Here is a 19,587-nt window from a genome sequence, read left to right as displayed (position 1 = left end):
CTCATCTGAGAAAAGCTTTCTGAAGGGGCCACCCTGCAAATGGGTAAGAGCAATAGTTCCTCATATTCAAGCATTCAGTGTTATGGGCCCTTTCTGCTGAAATGGCATGCCTAACAAAATTAGGAACGCTACCATAATTTTATCATTCTGTACAATGTGTAAAATGGAATTGTTCAGGAAGGCTTTTTTACAAAGCAAATAGATTAATGTCTGAAATTTTAAGATAGTCCTCGTTACTTTGATATTTTTATATACTGTTTTTCTAAGTTTGTAATCCAGTTTTGTTGTATGTTTGTTGTATGTATTATACTGTTTTATTGTATTTCTTACACTTTTTAGGCACTGTTCTCAGGATTTGTAATCTATTTTATTGCATGTTGGTTCTATATATTATACGACTGTTGATGTATTGATTTTAAATTTGTCATTCCACCTTGATGCTCCGTGAGAAAATAAATAAATAAATAAATACTTACTGCACCAACTGAAACATTTGCAGATTTTCTATAGGTTTAATGCCTTGATTGCACAGCATTTTCTGCTATCCTGAATTCCTTTTCTAGAGTCAGTTCACAATCTTCTAAAAGATGTTTTTTGCAGATTGCAATCTTTGATTCTCACTCTCTGATCTCTAATTAAGGACTCGGGCTCAGAGTTTCACATCTAACTAATCAGCTGAAGGTCATTAAGGAATTAATCCATAGGTACCCCTTCCTTGAAACTTGAAACTTGTTCCTTTCTAGGGTTGCTAACCTCCCAAGTGTCCAGAGGAGTTAGCCGTGTTAGTCTGTAGTCCCACCTTTAAGACTAACCAACTTTACTGTAGCATAAGCCTTTGAGAAACATAGCTCTCTTTGTCAGATGCATGGAGGGTATGAAGAAACTGATCAGAGATATATAGGTGGTGAGGGAAGGGGGGAGTAGATGCAATCAGTAGCTTCTGATAATGGGATCAGTTTGCTTCTGATAAATGAAATCAGTTACTTCTGATAATGAGATAACCATTCACAGTGAATGGTTCATAACCATTCATAACCATTCACTATGAATGGTTATTTCATTATCAGAAGTAACTGATCCCATTATCAGAAGCTACTGACTGCATTTACTCCCCCCTCCCCTAACCACCTATATATATCTGACCAGTTTCTTCACACCCTCCATGCATTTGACGAAGAGAACTGTGGTTCTCGAAAGCTTATGCTACAGTAAAGTTGATTAGTCTTAAAGGTGCTACTGGACTCTTTTCTATTAACCTCCAAGTGGTGGCTGGAGATCTCCCAGAATTACAACTGATCCCCATGCCATAGAGGTCAATTCCCCTGTAGAAAAAGGCAGCTTTGGAGGGTATACTCTATTGCATTATACCCTGTTTGAGGTCCCTCTCTCCCCCAAACTCTGCCCTCTCCGGATTCCACCTCCAAAATCTCCAGGACTTATCCCAACCTGCAGCTGGCGACACTATTCTTTTCATAAATTCCACTGTTCTGGTCATGCAATATTCTATAAGTATTCTAATTAAAAATAGTTTTCCTCCTGGCTCAGTTATGACCTTAAGATTTGGTATATGCAAGGGAGGGGGCTCTCTTTTGGATCTTTTTCCATCAATCTTTCTTGCTTTCAAATATTACTTCTTCAATACTTTCCATGATTCAACCTCATTACCACTCAGATCTTTGGGGATCTTTTCTGTTCTTTAGTTCCTGAATGCCTGTTTATACCTTATATTTGGTATTCTGGCAGTTGCAGTGTAGAGAAGGCTCTATTGTCCAGGTGTAGTGAGTTAAGCCAGAGCCATATCTTGGGTTGCCAGCACCTGGGGCAACCCAAGTCCAGTGGTGCCCTATCCCCATGCACACATGAGCAAAGTGCGTGCGCGCTCCCAGGAGTGCATGATGACATCACTTCCGTGACATCATCACACAGGGTGCCCCCTGGGAGCATGCCCACCATTTTGGCGGCCGTGGCTCTCCCAGTCCTGCCACACAACTGCCCACACTGCCACTGGAGGGCCAGGAGCACGTGGCAAGCTGGCCACCCCATTAGCGTGGCAGGCACATGGCATGGGGAGCCTCCCCACGCCCCCACGCCGCCACCCATGCTGCCACCAGAGGGCTGGGAGCGCATACTCCCAGCCAGCAGCTGCTCCGGCACCCTCTGTTTGGTGGTGCCCGGGGCAAGCAACCCCCTTCCCCCCTTTAGATTCAGCCCTGAGTTAAGCTACTAACATGATAAATAAGCTTGCAGAAAGTTCCAGTGCTTTCTGAAAGGGAATGGTTATCTGGGCACAGAAGAGAAAAAGCATTCGACAGCTAATTCATAGTGCATGTTTTAGAAGAAATACTAGTAAATATTTACTTACTGTAGTTAGAACATTTTAACCTTGCTTTTCTCATAGAGATTTATAAATGCTTATAAAAATGTCTGATCTTTAGGAAAATACCAAGCAGAGCTCAAAGTCAGAGAAGATATTTAGTCCTAAAAGTTAAGTTCTTCCTTCATGATCTGAATGCCAGATTCTTGGAACAAGGAAGAGAGGAAAGTGGTTGCCTTCATGTCCTATTTGTGGACATGTAGATGATCACAGAGGGCTGAACTCAAAGAACTCTTGGTCTCATCTGGTTTTCTCATCTCCTAAACACACACTGCTTGTAAAAGTCCTGTTCCCAAGTCATGCTTTCTGTGCCTTCTGTAAGAGGTGAAAACGAAGGTGGCAGAGAAAGGGATTCTTCAGTGGCACCCTGCCTTTATAATGCCTTCCCCCTTGCCTGGCACTTACTTTAATATTCTTTAGGTGCCAGGTAAAATTATTTCTTTTCCTCCTGAATTTTAAGTGAGGGCTTTCATCTTTTCCAGCTATATTATGGTCTTTTTCTTGCTTGAGAATTGTTTTATGAATATCATTTTAGGCTGCTGAATGTTTTCTGCAGTTTGTATGTCCCTGGCTTGTTTTTGCAACTTGTTTTATTATTTTTAAATTCTTATGCTATTGTTTCTACATTTTTTTTTATTTTGTGAGGCACCTCAAGCAGGTAACATATACAGGAGAGGTGGCAAATACATTTTCTACATAAATAAATAATTCCTAGCACTATTTTTCTTGACAAAGGCTGACTACAAGTGTGAATTTGCCCAGAGCACAGCATACATATTGGTTAACATTACTGACAGTTGGAGGATTTGTTTAGCATAAAGCTAAAATTACTCAGAAGTCAACATGAGTCCACATAAACCATTGTACATGATTCAAAGAAATGGTAAGGAAGATTCAACAAGGAAATAAAATTGTTTTGTGGTCATACACTTTCAACCACATTTATTTATATCACTGAGTGACTCTTAATAACTTCTTTTTTTTCATGAGTTCTTATAAAGTGCTTCCCTTTCTGTATTGTGTACTAGATATGTTGCTTGATACTCGATGCAACATATTTTAATGAAAATGACTATGCATTCTAAAAGAGACAGGAAATATCTTAATCAAATTAACTCATAGTGCATTTCCATTTTAAGTTTCCTTTACACATCCAACAATGATTACGTTTTATGCACCACAAAATGCCAAGTAAACTGAACTTCTTTGCTATAAAACTGCTGCACTTTTTTCTTAAAGATTTGTTGCCAACAACAACCAAGCGTCACATGAATGAAAGTCTGAATATTTCACTCATGTGATTCTGTTTCTATGCAGGCTAAACCTCTCTTTTCTCTTCTGCATGACTCCACAAGCTTTCTTGAGGTTTAAGAACTAATCCTATTTTGCCAAAACATTTTTGTTTGCTTCAAATCCAAAGTGAGGTTTCCCTCCCCTCCATTTTTGCAGTCATTGGCAAGGAGCAGCTTTGGAATTTTTTCATTCAGTATGCAGAATAATGTTGGGGAGGGAAAGATTTACAGTAAGACAATTCCATACTAAGGTCCTAATAGTTAAAATCAGGCATGGTTTATTAGATACCTTTGAATTGGCCAGCTCTAGATATATATATTAAAATGTTAACTTTCAGAAATGCTATTCTAAGCAGAGTCACACTCTTCAAAATCTATTCAAATTGATGGACTTAGAAAGGTGTAACTGTTTAGGATTGACAGTTATGCCAGGGCTTAATATTAATAAGTGTATGAAGGGAAATGTTCTAACAGTGTTTAGTAGAACCACCCACAATCTAGTTACATTTGGTATTGTAGCTATGTTCATGGTTCTCTTCTTTTATCATTCCTAGTAAATATGCTTGCTTGGAATTCACATCTGTATGATTAAAACAAACACTCTAATTATGTACTAGGTAGTTACTTTCCAAGAACGAAATACTTGGTATAGTTCTCCCAGTCCATTTTACTGGATTTACTATATATGGATTAAAATGGCTCTTACCTTATTTACTCCATGAAAGTTTTTTTTAAGCTATATGGATTTGATAACAAAATCATGAATGGTGAGATGATTTCACTTAGTCCATATAGCTAAAGAAATGCCACAATAAATTGGCCAGATTTTTCTCCAGTGGCAGCCTGCCTCACCTCAAAAGCTGGGTACTTCAAAGATTGTCATATCTCCTGTGGTGGGGTATCCCACCAGCACCCTTTGTTACCCATCAACTTCACACCTGGTATGACTTCACTTACAAGAAAACCCAGAAGTGATGTCACATAGCTCTAGGAATTGCCAGTTTTCAATGACTTTTTAAAAGCAATATGACATCACTTCCGTTTTTTCCCCCCAGGAGTTACATCATGGCATGCATAATGCCATATGTCCCCCAAGTGCGTGCCATTGCCAAGCATGGGCAATCAAAGACATGGACAAGGACTTCATATAATATTCTGAATTAGAGTAAAGGTTTAAATGGCAGAAGGCAGATCTTAGAAGATACCTTTTAGATTACTTACCCTAAGCTATTTAGGACACTAAAAACTAAAAGTGACATAGGGTAGCTCTTGGAATTGCCAGAAACTCTATGGTAAAATTGGGATTGTACCTGGAAGTGATATAGTGATGCCACTGATGTCACCAGTATCAAACACACCTCCACATGCCCAACTGCATGTTTGTCGGGAAGTGTAGGCGTCCTTGCGGCTTAAAGTTTATGCAGCTCTGAGCCACGCAACTTCAGGTGGGGGCCAGGCGAGCAAGGGGGAAGATGCAGCATTCTCCTCACCCAGCCCCCGCAGATCGACGCCAGGGTGCACAGGGAGAGCAGGAGGAAAGGTGCCTAGAGCATTGCTGCATCTTCCCCCCCCCCCCCCGCTCACCTGGCCCCCACCTGAAGCCATGTGGCTCGGAGCTGCATAGCTTGCCATCATTCTGTGGGGGCTGGGCAAGGGGTGGGTGGAGCGATGGTCCGTGCGATCTGGGTAAAGGCCGAGCACGCCAGGCTATGTAGCTCTGGGCCATGTGGCTTTGGGCTGGGGGCAGGTGAGTGAGGGGGGGGAGATGCTCTGGGCACCTTTCCTCCTGGCTCTCCCGGTGCAGCCAGGCGTTGCTCTGCAGGGGCCAGGCCGGGTGAGGGGGGGGAGATGAAGCGATACTCCGTATAAGCGGGGAAGGGAAAATGCCGCGATGCACCTCGAGAGCAGGAGGAAAGGCGCCCCACGCCTGCACTTCCCTCCCTGCTGCTCTGTAAATGCTAAACTTTAAGCTGCAAGGATGCCTACACTTCCCAACAAACCTTGAGGTAAGAGAACACGAGTTGAACCTAGGTATCTCGTCACGTCTGTTTCAGCTCAAAGAATCTTCTTCCATTCTCTATGGCCAGGATATAAGACTTTAGTTTTTAAAAAATCTGTGACTGGCTTTCAATGAATTACTATGGGTTATAATTAAAATAAACAATATGACCAGATCAGATCAATTATTCTCCAGAGATCTGATAAAGAAGTTTGCTAGTAAAAGATGCCTTTCCCAAATTGAATAATTATTTACTTCATATGAAATTGTGACATTTCACCAACACTCTTCCAGGGCTAGCCCAACTGTATAGGCAACCTGGGATGTCATCTAGGGCTACAGATTTTTGAGGGGTGCCAAAAAGCCAGCACTGAGTTCCTCCTTCTCCTGCACCATTGGCCATGCCATGCTCCATGCTAAGCAGCATCAGAGCCAGCACAAGAGATGATAGGGGCTCTGAGCATGCACTCACCCATACCAAATGGATAAATGAAACCTCCATAGCCAGCAGGCAGACACATTGGTGCTGTTTCCCTTCCCAGAGCTCCACAGTCTTGACTTTTGTGGTGACCACAGCTGTGGGTGGCTGTCTGAATCTTAGGGCATGTCTGGGAGGGAGGGGAGCTAACTGAGCTTTGGGCTGCTAGTGTTTAGCTGACCTGGAACCTTTTGCGCGCGCGCGCGCGCGCGCGCGCGTATGTGTGTGTGTGTGTGTGTGTGTGAGAGAGAGAGAGAGAGAGAGAGACTTGTCCCATTTGAGTGTGCTGTAAACTTTGTCCTCATTGTGATTTGAGGTGGGGAGGGGGATTTGATTGGCCTTCATCAAATTTTAATACTTTCCTTAATATCAAAGCAGAAAACAAGCCCCTTGAAGTAGATCTAAACAGCTTTGAGAGACATGGGTGCCTTTCTTGAGCCCTGTTCCTCTAGGTTATTTTGTATCCAATGCAAGTTTTTAAATTCCCCAGAACTCTTCAAAAGGCTGGATGCTGCAAAAGCAAAAAGCAAACAGAACAAACAAACAGGTCTTGAGACACCTGAAAGTCTAACAGGTTTTTTCCCTAGCATAAACTTTTGTTAACCAGTCTAATTCTAGAATAAAATCTAATCAGCTACAAGAATCATGTTGATTTTTAACAGTATTATTCACATTCATTTTACATAATGACAAATATAGAAATATTTAACGAATATAGAAAAAATCCTTGCTGACCACTAATGGTTTTCACCATCCTCCACTCCCTTCCACATCATTTTAAAGTAAATAAACGTAAACATTCATTCTAGATGTCTCACTTTTCTCTCTATTAAATGTGGGAGGGTGTCAAAGTCCTAGGGTACCAAAAAATTAGACTGGCTGTATACTCTTCCCAAAAGTGTGAAGTTTTGCAAATAATAGGCCTACAAAAATAATGTGATTTGAGTTGTGATAAACAAAATTACTGGAGTCATCTTTTTATTAAATATCACAGACAAAATTATACCTGTGTTCATAGGATTATGCTGAGGTTCTATGAATTGCACTTTTAAGTGGTTAAAAACTTTTTACACAGCAGAATACGATGTCCTCAGATTCAGCCATGCAATATTCTCCTTAAAGTGAGCAACTGCATTGTAAAGAAAAATTGCAGTGAGGTTTATCTGCACTTTCTCTACATTAATGTAATTATTCATCACAGTCTCTGTATGTTTGCTCAAGGCAGCTTTAAGAGCAGCGGCAGAGAAGGAGACGACATAAAAAGGCCAGGGAAGAATAGACTGACAACATCTTGGTTGCTTAGCCACTTCCTGCTTCACAGCAGGTTGAATTTATCTGCTGAGGCCCACTATCAGTAGAGGATAACCCACCTCCTTGAGTCATATGAAAGCAAGGATACATAGGTATACTTGTTTAAAAAATTATAGTTGACCCTCCTGAGTTTTGTCTGTTGGCCTAGCAATTTGGTTTCTGGATGAGAGCTATTCAAGAGTTCATATATAGGCAGTAAGTGTTTGTGGAGATTTAAATAGTTATAAACAGGGGGTTATATTAGGATAGGCGTATGCAGTCAGATTTTGCTGACCTCATAACATCAGATGTTATACTAAACATCCAGTTTCTCCACAGTCAGATGGTGTCAGTTGCAACATTTAATACTGTGGAATTCTGGTAATTCCAGATTCTGACAGATTCTGACATTCTGATAATGTCAGAAAATATCAGAATGCAAAGGAAGAAGCCATTCAGCATTTTTGCAGCCTTCTTAGAATTTGTATTTTTTTTCTGGTTTCCCAGGAAGCAGGAGGGAGAGGAGAGATACAGGTCACTCGGCCAATCCAATCCTAGGGACAGATCATGAGCACTGCTCAGGCTCAATTTAAAAAGGCCAAGGATAGGGGGCTGTGATGAACTTCTTGGAGATTTGGGGGTGGAGCCTGAGGAGGGCAGCATTTCAGGAGGAGAGAGACCTCAGCAAGGTATAACGTCTCCAAAGCAGCCATTTTCTCCAGGGAACTGATCTCAGTAAACTGGAAATCAGTTGTAATTCCAGGATATCCCCAAGCCCACTTGGAGGTTAGCAGTACTAGGTTAAGGGAAAGCTTTTGAATTAGATTAGCCCTCTTCTCACAGACACTGGATCAAACTCCTGGACTGCTACAGACTCATTTCAACGATGGCTGTGGTGGTGGTAGTTAGGTTTTCCTCCTATTTCCTTTTTCTAAAGGGAACCTCTGTTTCTAGAGGCAACCCCTCCCCCAAAAAAACCTCTCAGTGTCAGTGCTAGGGGCCTCTGTACTTTTGTTAGACTTCCATGGCAATTGGTTGGCTCCTGTGTGAAACAGGGTGTTGGGCTAGGGGGGGGACACTGGTCTGATCCAGAGGGGCACAGTTTACGTTCATATACAGGGCATAAAGACTCTTTCCTAATTGTTTGACCCCAGGAACTGGTATTAAGACCTCAGCAACTAGTATTGCCTCTGAATCTGGAAGTTCTATTAACTTTCAGTCTGCATGAAGTATCATCTGCCCTGACCCACCATGTTCAAGAGGAGAGAAGAAAAATTTCTCTCATCCACTTTCTCTATGCCATGCATAATTTAATAAGTAATCTGTATATCTCCCTTTACTCATCTTTTCTCTCAAATAAAAAGCTCCAAGTGTTTTAGCTTTTTCTCGTATGAAACATTGTTTAAATGTTAATCACTATGGTTGCCTTTATCTTTACTTCCCCCCAGCTCTATAGTATTCTTTTGTTATATGGCAGGCTCCTCAGCCTTTTAGAGCCTGTGGGTACCTTTGGAATTTTTAGAGAGAATGGTGAGTATAATCCCTAAATGGCTGCCACAGGAGCCACCTTAAAATGGCTGTCTCAGGAGGTGGAGCCAAACATAATATCTCCCTCCTCACCTTTCAAAGGAATTGCACAGCAGTCATGCTGAGCACATGAAGCTGCCTTATTCAGAGTCTGACCACTGATCTGCTCAAATTAGTATTATCTGTACATTAGTTGGAAACATGGTCCAGGGGAGGTCATGAAAACTCCCCTCATTGCAACAGCCCAGCTCCCTGGACTCTAAAATCAAAACAAAGTACCCTCTCCGCTTTGCAAAAAGCAGCTCTGGGCAACAGTTAGGCCTGAAGGGGGAATGGAGCCACACAGTGACTAAGAAAAGCCTGGGTACTTACCAGTCCTTCTGATCTTCCAGTGTCTGCCTGCGGCTGTATTTCACCCTTGAGAATCTCTTTCATTTGAATAAGGAAAAGCTGTAACATTCCCTGCCTTACAGTAGCCCCTTAGCACCATAGAAGTACTAGCAGTTGCCTTGGGGAAGTCTGAAATAGGTTGGCCAGAACTATGCACAAAATTCCAAATTCTGCCATACCATACTTCTATACAATAATGTTACAATATTGGCTGTTGTATTTATGTGTCGTTGGTTTGGTCCTAATAAAAGGTATTACATAGATTGTGTTTTTTGTTTTATTCTCAGACATTCTCCTAACAATAAATTGCGTGGACTTTTCCATTTTCTGCTGCTGCATACTGAATTGTCATTTAATAGAGTTAGCCACCATAAATCCAAGATTTTTTTTCTAGATAGTTAATATCAGCTCAGGCCCCATCAGTATTTATGTGAAGGCAGGAATTTTTCTAGGCTTTATTTTACACTTACTTACAATGAATTTGGTACATTGTTGCCCATTCACTCAATGCAGCCAAACCCTCTAATACACATTAAGTAAAAACTGCCTGTTTGGTTTTATCACTAGATCCCAGGCACTGGAAAATAATGGTTAACAATATAACCAAGTGTCCATTTTATGGGTAATTCTCAGAGTCGTGTGTTAATCTAAAAATAGCAAAATGAGACCTTTTTATAGGCACAGCTATAAATTGTTTTAACCGAATGTTTATAACCATTTTAAACATGCTAACATACCCCCAAATTTAAAAGAACTTTTATTTAAACATAATTTTAGAGATGTTTCCTGTTATGAGTTTAAAAGCCACCTAAAGGTGTTTCTTGATTTGCAAAGGTATGCACAAATTGTATACATTTTTAAAAATAAGAACTCTGCGCAATAAACTGTGTTTGAGAAATTTATGTTTTGCAGACTCCAATTAAAGTTAATCTTTTAATATTTCCAAAAAGTGACTCTGAAATGGCCGTCAGGGCTTGCTTACTAACTGACTGAGTTGATTTCTGTCATCAGGCTAACTCCATTCACTTTATAAGTAAAGGCTGCTGTCAACACTGTAACATGTCATAACTATGCTACATTTTCATTAACCTTATCTTGACCTGTTTGTATATACAAAGAATAATTTTAAAAACATAGGCATTCAGCTAGTTTAACAAAATGTACTTTACACAACTATATTTGAATCGTATTGAGAACAAAGTTGCCAAAAAATTCATTCCACAGACTATGAAGATTTTAAACTTCTCAAGCTGTGGCATCTGAATAAATTGCTTTGAAAGACTTTAGTACCTTTGAAAACACAAGTGATCATAACCAGGAAAATTGCACTGATGTGTTTAATCCAATTATGCCGTCTTTTTCCTTCATAATTCCCAGCTATGTTAAAATGAATTGTGCAACTTCTTTGTCAACTGTAAAATTGTTATTCATTTTGTTTCATTTCTTATTACATTGGTTTCACTTTGATTTTTCTATTGGTTTCAATAGGAAGCATATGTTAGCAAGAAGCAAATACAGTTTTGTAGCAACTTGTTTTTTGTTTAACCTGAAATTAGATTGCAATTTGTTTAACATAAAATTGGAATGCAATTCTAAACAATCTTACTCGTCGTCACCAAATTTTGAATAGTTAGAGAAGAAATTTTTCCAGTTCTATAATTTCCAGTTCTATTCCCCCTGCTTTTTTTGCTGAGCCAGCAGAGGGAGGTGTTTAGCCCCCCACCCCCCGAAAGGCAGGCAGCCTTACACAGGGGGCACGAATACAGACATTTCACAGACCCAGAAAGGAAGGAAAAGCTGCATGACAGAGTACTCAGGTGACAATTAGCAGAACAGACATAGAGGATGGCAGTTTGGCAGTCACAGGAACTTAGGATGCTGTATTTCTTTCCTTGTCAACTGCAATGGGTAAGGCTTTTGCAGTGCATCAGCAACACCCCAGCAGCATTGTGGCTCAGTTGCAAGTTTATCTCCACACTTTTTCAAAAAGTTATTACCATGCAGGGGGATAGGACAGCTGTAATGCTTGCTCTTCCCTCCCCTAGCATTTGTCACTGACTGGGGTCTAGGATACAAGTCCTTATGCCTTTGCCTTCCCTCTGGATTTTCCTGACATACAGACAATTCCGGCAAAATAGTTCTTTCTGTCTTCCACAGCATGCAGCACTACCATCCGTACGGAACAAAGCATTCTCTGTACAGATAGGAAGTTCATATGGGAAAATATATACGCTCCAGACTCTGCAGGACTTTAACATAGACCACTACATACACTGAGGAAAGTAATTGGATGTGTACAACACCAAATCAAAGAACTACAAGAAGAGATAGCTGCAGCTCTCTAAGTATTGCCTGTAACATGCCCAGTAAAGTTGAGCTATTGCTCTAGGATATCCATGATCCTTGAATCAGGTTTCACTATAGTATTGATGTAGCCTCATAGCACCTGCCCTCCATTAACTTTGTTTCAGTTTAGTAGATATAACATAATTGCACCAAAATAAGGCTATAAAAGTCAGCTCACAGTACTAATGGTAAAAAAAGAAGAATGTGATCATTTGGAAATTAGACTGCAAGATATAAACTATTTCAGCATGTAGAGACACCGTGCATTATCTAGAATACATGAATACCTGTTTTTTTTCCCCCTAATGCAGGTAAAGTAGCTTGAGAAAAGTGATTTTCAGCAGGAAAAACAGCATGAGAAAACAAGAGTAACTAGCCCATCTCCCTTCACCTCTTTAAATTGCAGTTACTACAGCAAATTCTGCTTAAAAGAGACAAGAAAATAAACCTACATTTAATATGTGGTACCACTCACAGAATTATTATTTTTGCCTTATTCAAACCAGTAAAAGATTTACCAAGTTTGTTTTTCGCTGAATGCAAGGAATTAAAAATGAAGCAAAAATCAATACATCCACAGAATCCTAAAGATTTGGGGTATTTAGAATCCAAAGAAATTACAAAATCCTTATCCAAGGAATAACACCACATCTGAAGCAGAGAATGCACATTGTGTTGTCTATCATGTTTTGTGATGATTGATATAATATTCTTTAATATTATTTGGCTGTTAGGTACTCATTCACTAATGCATTCTGAAAATAAATGGGTCACTTTCTATGAAACATGTGAGGAGAGATATAGGACCAATTAAAAACAATTGCAAATCAAAGGCAAAGGTTTAAAAAAATAAAGTCAGCAATAGCAAAATTACCCATCATGCCCAATATCATAGAATCGTAGGGTTGGAAGGGACCTCATGTTTACTTACTCTTTTATTCAACTAAGCCCTACCTATTAACTTCAAAAATATTGTTATAAACTTAAAATCTATTATCTATTACTTTATATTAGCTCCACATATATTTAAATTTAAACTAACAGTCGGATAAAATACCTACTTTAATAATTCTAACAGTATCTATTAACTCTAAGTCCACTTACATTTGGGCTAACAATTAGCTAATACTTCACTTCATATGGTAAAGACTATCTCTTCTAATAACAATTCCATTCTAATAATTTTCAAATTGCCATAGTTCCCCCTTTACGTCCCACTTCTTTTCTAAATATGTTTTCAATCTTCCCCAGTCCGTAAAAAATTCCGCTGGATTCTAATCTCTCAGCTTCCTTGTCATTTTGTCCATTTCCGCCATGTACAGCAATTTATGCATCCAATCTTCAATAGTTGGTATTTCTTGCACCTTCCATTTTTGCGCATATAAAAGTCTTGCTGCCGTCGTCATATAAAATAGTAATGTTTGGTATTGAGTAGGAACATCTTCCATGCTTAAGTTCAATAGCAATAGTTTTGGGTTCTTCTTTATTTGAATCTGCAATATCTCATTTATTACTTCTATAATATCTCCCCAGAACTGTCTGGCTATTTCAAATGTCCACCACATATGATACAATGATCCTTCATGCTTTTTACATTTCCAGCATTTATCTGACATATTAGCATTTCCAAGCGCAATCTTCTTTGGTGTTAAATACCATCTATAGATCATTTTATAAACATTCTCTTTAATACTGGTACAAGTTGAAATCTTCAGTGTAGTTTTCCATAAATATTCCCATGATTCCATTGTTATTTCTTTATGACAATTGATTGCCCACTTCACCATCTGTACTTTGACCGTCTCATCCTCTGTATACCACTTCAAAAGTATTTTGTAAATTTTAGATATCTTCTTTTTACTTTCTTGTAGTATAGTCTCTTCCAACTCTGAGTTTTCCCATTTAATTCCTTCTTTTGAACAATCCGAATTATAAAGATCTCTGATCTGTCTATATTGGAACCATCCATAACAAGAAGATAACTCTTCCTCCGATTTAATTCTTGTCATTTTCTGTTCCATAATCAATATCTCTTTATATGGTAAACATTGTTCTTCATTGTAGATAGCTCTCGGATCAATCACTTCAAACGGTACCACCCAAGAGGGGATGCCTTCACCCAGATATTTTTTATATTTTTTCCAGATCGTGAAGAGGCTCCTTCTGATATAATGATGCAAAAACATAGAATCAGCTTTTATTTTATCCTGCCACAAGTAGGCATGCCATCCGAACAGCTTCTTATAACCTTCCAATGTTAAGAGCTTACAATCTTTCAGTGACATCCACTCTTTTAACCAAACTAGACATATTGCTTCGTGGTATAGTCTAATATTTGGCAACTGCAGTCCACCTCTTTCTTTAGCGTCACACAAAACTTTCATTTTTACTCGTGGTTTCTTGCCTGCCCAGTGCTTAAATATACTTATGACCATGTAAGTCAGTTTAAACATAATCAGGAATTTATAGTCACTGTGAAAGCATGAGCCCCACTCAGAGAGACTCCGGGACAAGCTGAAGAACAGTTTCTCAAATCTTTCCAAGATAAGTATCTTCTTTCCTTGTCTTCCTCAGCTGAGGATGGGGCCGCTGTGGAGCTCGGGAGCGCTCCTGCGTTCCACAGCAGTTCAAAATGGGCCCGATCTGCACTGCGGAAGGCAGGAGTGCTCCTGCGCTCCGCAGTGGCTCAAAATGGTCCCAATCCACAGTGGCTCAAAATGAGCCCGTTTTGGCACAGATCAGGCCTGTTTTGGGCTGCTGCAGAGGGCAGGAGTGCTCCTGCCCTCCGCAGTGACCTCGATCCAAGCCCCTGTGGAGCTTAGGCACGCTCCAGGGGGGGCACCGCATGATGATGTCACTTCCCAGAAGTGACATCATCACACTTGTGGAAGCATGCAGACGCGCACACACACCCAGAAAGGTGAGTGTCAGGCCCCAATCCCCCCGCCAGGAGGTTGAAGGGGCCTGGCAACCCTACCTGAGACTCTAGCTCATTAGAATCTCCCATATTTTGGGGGGAAACAAATTATCAATTCCATGTGGCTGCTTTAAAAATCAAGTTAGGTTTACTAGGGGAGTGTGTTTCACCATTTGTTCCCATGCATTGGTCCCAATCATCTCCTGAATTTGCAACTGGCTGCATAAAAGAAAAATACAAGTATAGCAGGTAGGGCTGCAAATCACAGATTTCCTGCATTATGGCTGGTTTGATCCTGAACCTAAACAATAAGGTAACTAGTGGATCTCTTTAGACAGCATAATTAACGAATAGACTGGGTCTTTTAGCAAATTACAAATTAGGTTGCTCAGGGCAGGGCTTATCACTGGGTAAGCCCTGCCCTGAGCAACATAATTGGTAATTTACTAGTGGACCCAGTTAATAGGAGGGAGGAACTTGTATCTAAAATGCTGCTTTATAAAACTATTTCTTCTACAGTCACTTTTCTAAAACCATAAAATGTGAAAAACTCTCTGACTCCCAGAAGCCTTGCAGAGGCCACATATTCTCATTTCTATAGTGCTGATTTGTTGTGAGGATAATAATGACATACTTTGTAAACCGCAGAAACAAAAATAGTAATAGAACTTTTCCACTTTGCATCGGATTACTGCCATATGCTCCTCAAGAACAGAAAAAAGACACCAATTCCAAAATAAAATCATGTAACAAAAAAGGTCATCCAAAATACAGAAGAGAACATCAGCTATGTGTATTTTTTTAAAAAAATCAGTGATGTCATGCTTTAATAATGCTGTTTACATTTTCTCCTGAGAGTAAAGCTCCATCAAAGGAGCCAAAATAGAAGAGCAAAGGAAAAGGCCTTCCCTAGAAGCGTCTTGTAATTTTTTTCCAGCTAGGGAGCAATAAATATTAACACTGAAGCTTCAAAGAAAAATATATAAGGTGAAGACCACAGCCTCAAGCAAAAATCATTAGGATATTATATCTTCTTTAGGAAACAAGAATAGTTGACAAATCCACTAACCTGATTCCCTTAATATCCTTTTCTACTGCCTGTGTTGTCAGATTGATTTCTGAAATGCCTTTTGAGAAAGCAGTTAATAGAGAAAAACATACAACCCTCACTTTCTTTACAAATGACAAACATCTGTAACGAATACTGTAATAAAATAGTTGTTTCAAAGTTATTTCATGCACTAGGTGGAAGCTGGCTTCTCCACTAATCTCTAGCTACCTGGAAAATTACATGAGCAAGAGAGTGCTACAGTATAGTTTGGTGTAGTGGTTAAGAGCGTGGGACTCTAATCTGGAGAACCAGGTTTGATGCCCCACTCCTCCATTTGAAGCCAGCTAGATGACCTTTGGTCAGTCACAGCTTCTAGGAGCTCTCTCAGCCCCACCCACCTCACAGGATATTTTGTTGTGAGGATAATAATGACATACTTTGTAAACTGCTCTGAGTGGGCATTAAGTTGCCCTGAAGGCCGGTATATAAATCAAATGTCATTATTATTATTAGTTCTCTTCACAAATCGAACAGCTGGGGCTGCACTCATGGGCAGTTTTTTAAAGTCTTAAAATTCTGCCTATCAGTTGCTTATGAGATACAACAGGCAACAGAAGTCCCCATATTCCCTCTTTCCCGCATAACAGTCAGTTTCTTTATCTGTTTGTTGTTATCAAGCTTTTTCACAATTGTCTTCCAAAGAAGATTTTAACTATTCAAGGGACTCCAGCTATGTAAATTTCAAATGAGTAGCCATGTTAGTCTACTGTAGCAAAACAAAATGAAACAGAAGTCCAATGGCATCTTAAAGACTATTTATTTCATCACGAGCTTTCAAGAGTCAGAGCTCACCAAAGAAGGTACCACTGGGCTTCTGTTCTATCAAATATTCCTAGCTGTAACAGCAACTGTATGCAGGAATAATGTCTTCAGATATTTCCATATTATTTTCTCTTTCAAGCTGACTTTGTACCATATATAATTTCAATTACTTTCACAGGTGATGTGCACATCATTACTATTTCATAAAGGTACATGTGCCAAAATATATAGCTGATTAGATTTTGTAATGTACACCATTTCAAGGACTTCAAACAGGTGGTAATGCTTTAGGACAAAGAAGTGCATAAACACAAGAAATCATACTTTGACCAAGAGCATCATATTTAATCACACTAGCTAAGAAGCATGCAAGATGTTATGGGTATAAACTTGATGAAACTGTTACAAAATAATCAGAAATTATAATGCGGTGTTCCATGCTTCGTAATTTATGTCAATGTAAAGGGAAGGAAGAAGACAAAGCCACTGATAGCCCCACAAATAAGTACTACTTTTAGGAAGAGTGCCATATAAAGTTAACAATATGTTGATTTATTCAGCATTGAATTTAATAGTCATTGTTTAAAATGCTTGCAACCCAATTTAATCATTTTGACAGCATGGCATGATTATCATAAACAAGAAGTGATGGAATACTGAAAGAATAATTCCAAGAGTGTAACCTGGAAAGAGCTGGTACTGAGTGATAACTCACATTTGCCTTGATGTTCTCCTCAATTAAATCCTAACAGAATTATGCTCTTTGAAGCCCACTAACTTCAATGACTCACAAGGGTGTAACTCTGCTTAGAATGGCCCTGATTGACTGCTAGCAACAGAAGCCATATGAAAATTGTCTGAACCCCCTAAGGAATTGCCATGTAGACTACCCAAAACTTCCTCAATCTATAAACCATCTTATCAAAGATGTCAATGGACTCACCAGAAAACTACTAAACAATGATAAAGAGCAATTCTCTAGGTACTAGCTTTTTAAAAGGCCCGCCCCACACAGTGAAATCAGAGTTGGTACAGCCAGTACAGCCTATACAGAGATTTGAAGACAAAACAAGCTCTGGAATTCATCTGAGCAGTTGTCTGTTACTTGGGAGCTGTCCTTGGTCCTGAGGATTTTGACCCTAATATTTTCTGTTTTCTGACATTACCTTCATGCCTATCCTTTAATAAAATATTTATCCATTAATAAAATATAACAGCTTCATTTGTCCTGTGTCTCCCAGTCAACTGTTGCATGAGCACAGCTTGATCCTTCTTCTGTGAAGGTTCTGGACCTTTTAGGATTATAGGTTTGGAATTGGGTAGACTAAAACAGAAATGAATAAAGAAAATGCTTTTTAACCATTTCAGAGATCAGCATACCAATCCTACTGATGTGCATATCATAAGTATTTTTTATAATGTGCCATGCCCCAACTTAGCTACAGTGCTACCTTGTATCAGACAAGATTGCTGTATTTTTTTAATCTGCAGAAATTCTATTGAAATATGTTACTGCCCTGCATGCCAGATTGCATCAGTAATACATAGGCCATGCCTTTAGAATAATATGTAAATGAGCTCTCTCTCGTATTTCCCTTTCCATGGTTCTTTACCACCAATTGATGTGCTATGCAACCAGACTTTACTACATGTCTGTTAATGGTAGCTAATTTTAATTAACACAGCTATGGTGGTCAATAAATATACTTATTTATTTATTAAAACATTTACATACTATCTTTCTTCATGGGCCCAAGACAGCTTTCAAAGGCAATGCAAGGTTGCAATAAACAAATAAAACAACACCCACAGTATCAAAATAGCCTAATATGCTACATTCTTCTCGAAATGTATTAACCCCCTCCCCCACAAGACCCTTTGAAATAAAAACCATTGCAGGTCTTATAAAGAAACAGCAAGTGATGGTGCCCTTTGTAGTTCTTCAGGCACACTGTTCCAAAGCAGCAATACTGTCACTGAAAATGCCCTTGCCTGAGATAAAGCAGAGTGTACCAGTTGGAAAGGAGGCACTACAAGGAGAAAACTAACTGTGAGGCTCCTCCCTCACTAGCATCCCCAGCTGTCCCTCCACCATCCTGCTGATTGCTGTCAGGGTGTGTCCTCAAGCCTCTGACCAGCCAGAGAAGGGGGGGTTGCACCACCTTGTTCCTTCTCCTGTCTGAGGAAGACAGCTGCTCCAGAGCTATCTCCCAACCAACCTCCTCAGGCCTCACAGGAACTCACTTATACAGGAGTAAGATCCAAGTCCAGGAGCACCTTGAAGACCTACTAGATTCCAAAGTATGAGCTCTGATGAAGGGAGCTTTGACTCTCAAAAGGTCATACCTTGGAAATCTAGTTGGTCTTTAAGATGCTATTGGATAAAGATATTACTCTTCAAATGCAGACTATCACTTATGTAGGAGTCTCCTTGTCCCACTCCTGAGCCTCCTTCTGAGCCTGCCCTGGTCTTCCTGAATGGCCCTCTCCCCAGTCTATCAATTATAAGGGCTATGTCAGCCTTTTAGCACTCCCAGCCTCTGCCCCCACCACCACTCACCTACCTGGTGGGAGAGAAAGGTGCAGGGGATGGGCCCGGAAGGCAAAATACGCTGGGGCAAGCCCACAGCAGGTGCATGATAACATCATTTCCAGGAGTAATGACATCACGCTGGCTGCAGAAATAGTCCCACACTTCATTTGGGGCTGGTTTGCGCTGCAAACAAGCTGATTCTTAAAGAATCAGCCCAGTGCAAAGTGCAGGAGTATTCCCACAGCCACCGCAATGACATCACTTCTGGTGCTGGAAGCATGCGCACAGTTTGCATGCATGAAGTTCTTCACAATGGTGAGTACCAGGTCCCCCCTGCCAGGAGGTAAGGGGACCTGGCAACCCTATCCAGGACTAGTTTGCCTGCCCACTTCCTGATCATGCCTGCCCAAACTCCACTCTGGCTTGCCTGCCATCCTGGGACCTGTTCCCTCCAGGCTCAAGCTTTTGGAGGCTTCCTGCTAGCCAGACCATTCTTGGGCTCTGCCTGCTTCTTTCCTTGGAAGGAGGTAAGACTACCCTGGGTCTCAAGGCTGCTACAGGCTGGTAG

This window comes from Eublepharis macularius, chromosome 4 (genome assembly GCF_028583425.1).
Source record: "Eublepharis macularius isolate TG4126 chromosome 4, MPM_Emac_v1.0, whole genome shotgun sequence".
NCBI classification, from domain to species: Eukaryota; Metazoa; Chordata; class Lepidosauria; order Squamata; family Eublepharidae; genus Eublepharis; species Eublepharis macularius.
Note: the sequence above shows the minus strand (reverse complement) of the source record.